Source organism: Mirounga angustirostris, unplaced genomic scaffold (assembly GCF_029215605.1).
Source record: "Mirounga angustirostris isolate CCGP_5_RB_7025 unplaced genomic scaffold, mMirAng1.0.hap1 SCAF_10, whole genome shotgun sequence".
Classification (NCBI taxonomy): domain Eukaryota; kingdom Metazoa; phylum Chordata; class Mammalia; order Carnivora; family Phocidae; genus Mirounga; species Mirounga angustirostris.
Window position 1 is genome coordinate 37023330 of NW_026991718.1, and position 9557 is coordinate 37032886.

General features: G+C 40.9%; 1 protein-coding gene across 1 annotated transcript in view; it reads left to right on the top strand.

The window, feature by feature from the left end:
• The window catches only part of IL36G (interleukin 36 gamma), a 185841-nt gene that overhangs the window by 63183 nt on the left and 113101 nt on the right, over positions 1-9557 (top strand). The window lies entirely within an intron of this gene.

A 9557-nucleotide genomic window follows, 5' to 3' on the forward strand; every position in this document is an offset into this window, starting at 1 on the left:
GTTTGGTCTGAGAGTAATACCTGGGCAATGAAAATGGTCCTGCTTAGGGAGCCAGGAGAGGAGAACCCAGTCTGTGCGAGAATAACAGCCACAAGGCCCTGAGTAGCTAGCATGACTGAGCATACTCTGTGCTGTCTTATTCAGAAGACAGGTGTGGTTAGGAAAGAGTTGCCTTGTATTTCTACCCCAGCTGTTATTGACCGACTTGTTCTGTATTCATGTATATCACCTCCCTTATGGGCTACTCCTGTAGACTTTGACACCTGTAATCCTTCTTTTTCTCTCCTGCATCATTTCTCTCTCCTTCCTACTGACTGATTATATGAACCTCCCAATGTATTATAACAACTCCCATCTTAAACATAAAAATCCTCTTTTGATCCCACGGCCCCCACCAGCTATCACTGCTTTTCTCTGTTCCTTTTGCTTCCCCTTTTCTTTTGCAGCAAAACTATTCAAAGGAGTCTTGCCTACTCACTGGTTCCACTTGCTTGCCTTTCATTCTCTCCTGAATCATTTCTGAGAAGGGTTTTGTCCTCAAACTCTGTCCTCACTTTTGTTATGGCCACCCTCCTCCTCTTTCTCAATGAATCCAAAGGCCAGGCCTTTATGTACTCGACCTCTCAGTATTGTTGGACCTGGTGGACCTACTTCTCCTTTACCCTCTTTCTCCCGTTGTCCTCTCTCCTCTCCTGGTTTTTCTCTCACCTCACTGGTTACTCCTAAATCTCCTTTGATGGCTCTATTTCTTCTTTTCAATCCCTCTATGTTGTTGTACCCAGGGCTCAGTCTTTGGCCATTCTCTTTTCTAGCAACTCACTCTTGTTAGGTAGTGTCAGGTGACCCATGACATCATAAGCCTTCTACATGCCAGTTACTCCTGAATCTGAATCTCCTGGGAGATTTGGATTTTGTATTCTCATGGCTAACGGGTATCTCAAATATAACTTAGCTAAAACAGAACTTCTGGTTCACTCCTTCCCCCCCGAACAGGATACCTGCTGTTTCCTGAGGCTTCCCTATTTCTTTAAATACCCCCATTTACCCACTTCCTCAGCTCTCAAACCTTTAAGTCCCCCTTGAATTCTCCTTTCTCTCATCTCCTACATTTACTCCATCAGCCAGTTCTGTTGTCTCTATGCCCAGAATATATACCCCATCACCTATTACCCTTGTCCAAGATACTACTATTTCCTGTGTAGTCCATTGCCACAGCCTCCTAACTGGTCTGTCTACATCCACTTTTGTCATCCTCTCTTCTTGTCTCCAGTGTCCATTCTTCACACAACAGCAAGAGTGATAAAAAAATATCAGGAGATCATCCCTTCCATGTTTAAGAACCTCCAGTGAGGGTGCCTGGGTGGCTCAGTTGGTTAAGCGACTGCCTTCAGCTCAGGTCATGATCCTGGAGTCCCGGGATCGAGTCCCACATCGGGCTCCCTGCTCAGCGGGGAGTCTGCTTCTCCCTCTGACCCTCCCCCTCTCATGCTCTCTGTCTCATTCTTTCTCTCTCAAATAAATAAATAAAATCTTAAAAAAAAAAAAAAAAACCTCCAGTGGTTTTGTATGACATACTAAGTCCCAACTCCTTATAGAGACCTGGCACCTGCCTCCCTATCCTCCTCTGCAGCCCCTCTCCCCTGTGCTCATGCTGCTTCAGCCACGTTGGCATTCTTACTGTGCCTTATTCATATCAAGTCCACTTCTGATCTTGGGACCTTTACATCTAGAAATTCCCTCCTCTTGGCACACTGTTCCCCCAGATCTTTGCAAGATTGGTACCTTACCTATATTCAGGTCTCTGCTTAAGGCACTTTCTCAGAGGGACCTTCCCTGACCTCCTCACCTAAAATAACACCTTTCATTGCACCCACCCAGTTATTCTCTATCCTATTGCTGTGTTTAGTTATTTTCCTATCACTGATGATGAACTGAACCACATATGCTAGAGCTGACTATCTGACCTTGACCCTACCCTGCATTATTACAGAGGGAAAAAAAGGTCAGAGGTAAGAGTGGGCCCAGGCCTCCCACTCCAATCTTCTCCCACTCACAATGCAGCAGAGCTCCATTAGGTGCTGTCACTATAGTCACCTGACATCCTGACATCAGCTGTGGTCATTCTTGGCATTCATCCAGTCCAATAAACAGCACCAGGGCAGACAGCCACATGAGTAGCAGAAAGGAGGCCAGACTGACCTTCACTTCCCATTGTACATTTGCCCTTCACCTACTTTTCAAGAAAGATGAGAACACCAGTCTTCCCACACATTCCTAACCTTATGAAGTTACATTGCCCTGGGGTATCAGAGCCCCTGGGTACCAAACAAAGGGAATATCTCAGTGTCCAGTGAAGGACTCTAAGGACTTATGCAGCTTGGGTGATTTCCATTTCTTTTTTTTTTTTAATACTTTTTTTTTTTTAAAGATTTTATTTATTTGTCAGAAAGAGCAAGAGAGAGAGAGAACAAGCAGGGGGATTGGCAGGCAGAGGGAGAAACAGACTCCCCACTGAGCATGGAGCCTGATATGGGACTCTATCCCAGGACTCTGGGACCTTGACCTGAGCTGAAGGCAGACGCCCAACCAACTGAGCCACCCAGATGCCCCAAGATTTCTATTTCTATCTTCCAATAAAACTGAAGAACTAAATAAGTTGATTAATAAGTCATTAAACATAATTTTGATGATAGATGACTATGTGATTTTAGCAAGTAACTTAGAAGGATTTCAAAGAATTGTATGACATTGCTATAATAAAATTCTTTTCATTCCTATCTATGTATTACTTATATGTACATGTTTTCCCACTATTTACATTAAAAAAAAAAACAGTAAGAATAAGATAGTGTTCAACAGGATCATTCTAATTATGAGTAATATATAAATATATGAAATAACTTTTTTTTTAAAAGATTTTATTTATTTATTTGACAGAGAGAGACGCAGAGAGAGAGGGAATACAAGCAGGGGGAATGCGAGAGGGAGAAGCAGGCTTCCCGCGGAGCAGGGAGCCTGATGCAGGGCTTGATCCCAGGACCCTGGGATCATAACCTGAGCTGAAGGCAGACGCTTAACGACTGAGCCACCCAGGCGCCCCATGAAATAACTTTTTTAAAAGCTTCGTCTCATTGGGGTGCCTGGGTGGCTCAGTCGGTTAAGTGTCTGACTCTTGATTTCAGCTCAGATCATAATCTCAGGATTGTGAGATGGAGCCCTGCATCAGGTGTAGTATTGGGTGTGGAGCCTGCTTAAGTTTCTCTCCCTCTCCACCGCCCCCCTCAAAAGCTTGGTCTTATCAATATATATTGCTAATAATCAACATTCATAATATATTATGAATATATTATATATAATAACATTATAAATATTATTTTGATCAATTGTGTACTAACAATAATTGTAATGATGACTCAATCTAGAAGAATTTTTTAAAAAATTCAACATCCTATGGTTACATAAAAAATAAGTTTTTTTAAAAATTAGGTTTTTTTTTTTAAAAGATTTTATTTATTTATTTGACAGAGAGAGACACAGCGAGAGAGGTAACACATGGAGGGGGAGTGGGAGAGAGAGAAGCAAGCTTCCCGCCGAGCAGGGAGGCTGATGCGGGCCTCGATCCCAGGATGCCGGGATCATGACCTGAGCCGAAGGCAGACACCTAATGACTGAGCCACCCAGGAGCCCCTTAAAAATTAAGTTTTGACTGAAAACATTTTTTTAATTTAAAAAAAAATTTTTTTTTGCTTTTATTTTTATTTTTTAATTTTATTTTATTATGTTAGTCACCATACAATACATCATTAATTTTTGATGTAGTGATCCATGATTCATTGTTTTTGTATAACACCCAGTGCTCCATACAGTACGTGCCCTCCTGTATACCCATCACCAGGCTAACCCATCCCCCCAACCCCCTCCCCTCTAAAACCCTCATATTGTTTCTCAGAGTCCATAGTCTCTCATGGTTCATCTCTCCCTCCGATTTCCCGCCTTTCAATATTCCCTTCCTTTTTATTAACATATAATGTATTATTTGTTTTGGGGTACAGGTCTGTGATTCATCAGTCTTACACAATTCACAGCGCTCACCATAGTACCTACCCTCCCCAGTGTCCATCACCCAGCCACCGCATCCCTCCCACCCCCCTCCACTCCAGCAACCCTCAGTTTGTTTCCTGAGATTACGAGTCTCTTATGGTTTGTCACCCTCTCCAGTTTCATCTTGTTTCATTTTTCCCTCCCTTCCCCTATGATCCTCTGTCTTGTTTCTCAAATTCCTCATATCAGTGAGATCATATGATACTTGTCTTTCTCTGATTGACTTATTTTGCTTAGCATAATACCCTCTAGTTCCATCCATGTTGTTGCAAATGGCAAGATTTCATTTTTTTGATGGCTGCATAGTATTCCATTGTATGTATATACCACATCTTCTTTATCCGTTCATCTGTTGATGTACATCTAAGCTCTTTCCATAGTTTGGGTATTGTGGACTTTGCTACGATAAACATTGGGGTGCATGTGCCCCTTCAGATCACTACATTTGTATCTTTGGGGTAAATATCCAGTAGTGCAATTGCTGGGTTGTAGGGTAGCTGATTGAACACATTTTTATTGTTACAAAGAAGTATCATAGAATGATCAGTAAAATGCTTTTAAGCATAATATGTATTACATTTTGATAAAATTTCATGGGGGAAATGAATGGAAATATCAGTTCAAGAAAAAAAGGAATCTTGTTAATTTTCACCTGTTGAAGAGGAATTTGTTCATGTAATTTTTAGATGGATGACAGTAAGAAACAGTTACTATGGTATTAGGATTTTGTTGGATATGTTTACAAGTGATGTAACAGTTTTTTTTAAATGTCAAATTTACAATATTCCAGAAATGATAACATTTGCAATTAACTATTTAAAATTATAAAAAATTTTAGATTTTAACCTAAAACATGTATGTTGGCAAAGGGATGAGGTCATAGTTTTTCAAAACTGTCATAGGTGATTTATAAACTAAAATTTTGGAAGACCAACATTCTAAAAGGATTAGGGCCCTGGAAGGGCCTTTTGGGAGGGAATTGGACTTGATACTCTAGAAGCAAGGTCCATGATGCATCAAGAGGACATCACATACTTGGGACAAAGGTCTTATCCCTATGGCTAGGAGGGCACTGAGGCTCAGCTACCACACTTGACATCTCTTCTAGGTGTTCCTGCTATGTTATATTTTAAGGCCAAATCATAGTGTGTAGATGCTCCTGTATGTATCTGGATTCCACATATCCCTCTGCTCCAAGGACTCATCCAAACCCAGCCTTCACATGCAAACCACATGAATGGACCCTTCTGGCTAGGGGCTTCTTCAGGTTGACTTGCTGTGTCAGGATGCTCAGGTAGTGCCTGGGAGGACTCCCTTGGCTCACACTTCTGATCCCTGGCCGACGAAGGATGTCATACCTTTTTTTTGGCGCTGAGGGCTGATGGCTTTGGGTGCAGGGAGGGGCTGGAGAGAAAGAGAAGCATTGATTCTTTCAAACAGCCTATGTGGAAGCTCAGGTCAAAGACAGGAGTGGCTGAATACCAGTAACAACTTATACCTTGGTCCCCAGAGGGCCCCACTTGCCCAAGGACAGGCTTTACCTGGACCCCTCTATCTCCAGCTGCCCTATTTGCCAGAAGGTGAGATATTCTCAGAGACAGAGAAGCCCCTGATTTGAGAGAGCTGCCCAGGTCCCTGGCACACTCCTTGCTCCTCCCAGACCTACCTTTCCTGGTCCACATGCTTCATTTCATGGTTTTATGACTTGCCTTCCAAGAGGGATTTTAGTTTTCATGATTATTTGTGTAAGCAAACAATCATACAAATAAGAAAACACTGCTTCTGGACTTCCCAGGGGGGAAAAAAATCTAATCACTTGGCTTCTGTCCAAAGTGCCAATTTAGGAGCCAGGATGTGGGTAAGATATGATAGAACTGGGAGGAGGCTCTGACTGTGGTCCCACACCCTGGGTGGGCATCACACCAGTTCTCTAGGTCATTCTCACCCTGGCTTCCAGTTGAATCAGATGTTTGTGGATAATTCAGCAAGGCTGTACAGGGGGATGAGGAACGGGCAGGAGGAGATCTGTACAGAAGACATGCTGACTTATTCTTCCATCACTGACCGTGACATTGTAGCAGCCATCCACCCCCAACCTGCCTTTCAGACTAGATGTGCTCCCACATACCATTGCATCATGTACCTCCCCCCCAGCAGATACTGGCTTACTCCAGCCCAGGCATATAGGATAAGCCACACCCTAACCCTATGGACTCAAATTTACAAGCACTTGCCTCCTACTCTCCAGGTACATGGGATCTCCTTGAAAGCTGGTAGGAGCTGTGATGATATGGTGTGTTACCTGTACAGAAAAATTGACTTTTCACCCCATTGTAAAGACTTCCTACTTGTCATATTTCATGTAGTTGGTAGAGTTGGGGGAGGGTTCTGGTTCTCTGTACTCAAATCATTTGGTCTTTTCCATTTAGAAATAGGCTATTTCTCTTTTCCAGGATAAGAACACCTAGTGCAGAGAGAGGGAGAGCTGTTATCAGGGAAAGAACTTGGCTTCAAACCAGGAATAGGATAGTCTTTGGACGGTCAATTTTAGACTTTGGCTTAGTTCCAGGAATTGAAACTCAGGCCTTTTGAACATTTTAATGCAGAGGATTTTTTAAAATTATATAAGTAATTCACAAATACATTCTTCTTGTAAAAAATTCAAACATAAATAAAGCTAAAGTTCCTCTTGGTAATCCCTTCCCCTGTGCCCCCCCCGCCGAACCATAACCACTATTTTCAGTCTAGTCAATACCCTTCCAGAGCTCTCTGTCTTACATACTGTTAGAAGCATATGGCCATGCAATTTGGATGTGCAGTACTTTTTTCTTTTATGTGAATAGTATCATCCTATACTTATATCAATCATCCTGTACTTAAGGTTTTGCGGCTTGACCTTTTCTGTCAATGATTTGTCTGAATCTTTTTCCATTTCAGCACTACTTATTTTTATTTTTAACTTGCCATGGTTTATTTAACCTTTTCCTTACCCGTAGACATTTAGGTTGTTTCCAGTTTATTTTAACTTTTTATAAACAATTCTAAAATAAACATCTTTGAAATTGTTTCTTCAGGGAAGACACCAAAAATGGAATTGCTGAGCCATAAGTCATGTTAAAAATAAATTAGACACTGCCAATTTTCTCTCTAAAATGACTGTAGCAATTTACACTCATAGATGATTTGGAATCTGGCTTCCTCACAAGGTTAGATGGCTTCACATTTTGTCATTCTTTCTCATGTTCTCCCTTTTGGACCTGTGAGAGGTGGGTGGAATTGTTATCAATCAACCAAGGAAAGGGGACAGCATCATTGCTAGGACCCCCAGGGGTACTTCCACTTTCTTCCCTGGACAAGCTGCCTACCTCCCACCAGCTCTATTGTATACTGGGGAATGAGCGCCACTTGGGTACCTTCCCATCCTTTGCACTGCAGTTATGAAGCAGACAGAGCAGGTTGTAGGGCCTCCATCCAGTTCCTGTGCCCTAGCTTGGAAAACTGTGAAGGAAGAGGAGGAAAGGGTACTAGGAGTGAGCTGCTGACAACTGGGACATTTCAATTATGTCAAATATATATGACTTGATAATAACTATGGAAATTATAAATGAACATCCCCTTTGGCCCAGCAATTTATATATATATATATATTTTGACAAATACCTTTTATAGATGTTTACCATTTTAATTCTAAGTAGGTAATATATTCACATGATTAAAAAAATCAAACTGTAGATGGGGTGGCTGGGTGATGGACTTTGGGGAGAGTATGTGCTATGGTGAGCACTGTGAATTGTGTAAGACTGATGAATCACAGACCTGTACCCCTGAAACAAATAATACATTATATGTTAATAAAAAAAAATCAAACTATATAAAAAGTATCTAGAGAAATGTCTTGCTCCCACCATTGTTCCCTATATTTTATTCCCCAGCCCCTCACAGCTATTTTTAAAATTTTTTATATATCTTTCAGAATTTTTGAAATCAAATACAAACACATTGGAAAGTACTGTCTTATTTTTTCCCCCTGCTCTTTGTTACATAAGTTAGTGCACTATAAACACTGTCTGCCTCTTGCTCTTTTTTAGTTTCCAGCATATCTTGGACAGGCTTCCATATTGGTGTGGAATGCTTTCTGATTTTTTGAGAGAGGGAGTGGGGGAAGAGAGAGAGAGAGAGAATATCTTAAACAGGCTCCATGCCCAATATGGGCTCAATCTCACAACCCTGAGATCATGACCTGAGCTGAAATTGAGTCAGACACTTAACCGACTGAACCACCCAGGTGCCCCTCTGATTCTTTTTTATAGCTGCACGGCATTCCATTGTATGGATGTCCCATAATTCATTTAGACAGGCTCCCATTGATAGACATTTGGGCTTTTTCCCCAATCTTTTGCTTTTACAAGTTATATGCAATTAATAAATTTGATCATGTGTCATTTCACATGGGTGGATATACATAGGATAAATCACCAGAAGTGAAATTGCTGGGCCAAAGGGGATGTTCATTTGTAATTTTCATAGTTTTATCAAATTTTCCTCTATAGCAATTGTACCAAGTTATACTCCCACCTATAATGGTTAAGAGTGGGGGTTTCCCCAGTTTTCCCAACAGAGTGTGTTGTTAAACTTTTGATTTTTGGTAATCTCATAGGAGAATGTTGATATCTCAAAGTACTGTTAATTTAATTTTCTTGTCATAAGTAGTATTGAGCATGTTTTACTTTGTCCACGATCTAATAGTATTTCCTTTTCTGTGGACGGCCTGTTAATATATTGTTTGTTGGATTTTTCCCAGTTCATGTTTTTTTCTAATGTTTTGAAGGAACCATTTATATATTAAACAAATTACCCCTTTGCCTGAGATATAGTTACAAATATTTTTTCCTTGGGTTGTTTTTGTTTTGACTTTGCTTTTGGTGACTTCTGCAATTCTGAAAGTTTACTTCTTACATCATTTATTATTCATTTTTTGCTCCATGCTCTTGATCATACTGGTCCCACTACTAAGAGTACCCTTTCCCTTCTTTTCTTTTTTTTTTTTAATTTAATTTTATTATGTTATGTTAGTCACCATACATTATACCATTAGTTTTTGATATAGTGTTCCATGATTCATTGTTTGTGTATAACATCCAGTGCTCCATTCAATACATGCCCTCCTTAATACCCATCATCAGGCTAACCCATCCCTTCACCCCCCTCCCCTCTAGAACCCTCAGTTTGTTTCTCAGAGTCCATAGTCTCTCATGGTTCATCTCCCCCTCTGATTTCCTCCCCCCCTTTTTCCCTTCCTACTATCTTTTTTTATTTTTTTAAACATATAATGTATTATTTGTTTCAGAGGTACAGGTCTGTGATTCATCACCCCTGCTCATTCTTTTAGGTCTGACTCATATGTCGTCCTCCTTAACCCTGTCCTTCACAGTAGATGTTGTCCTCCTGGCTGCTCC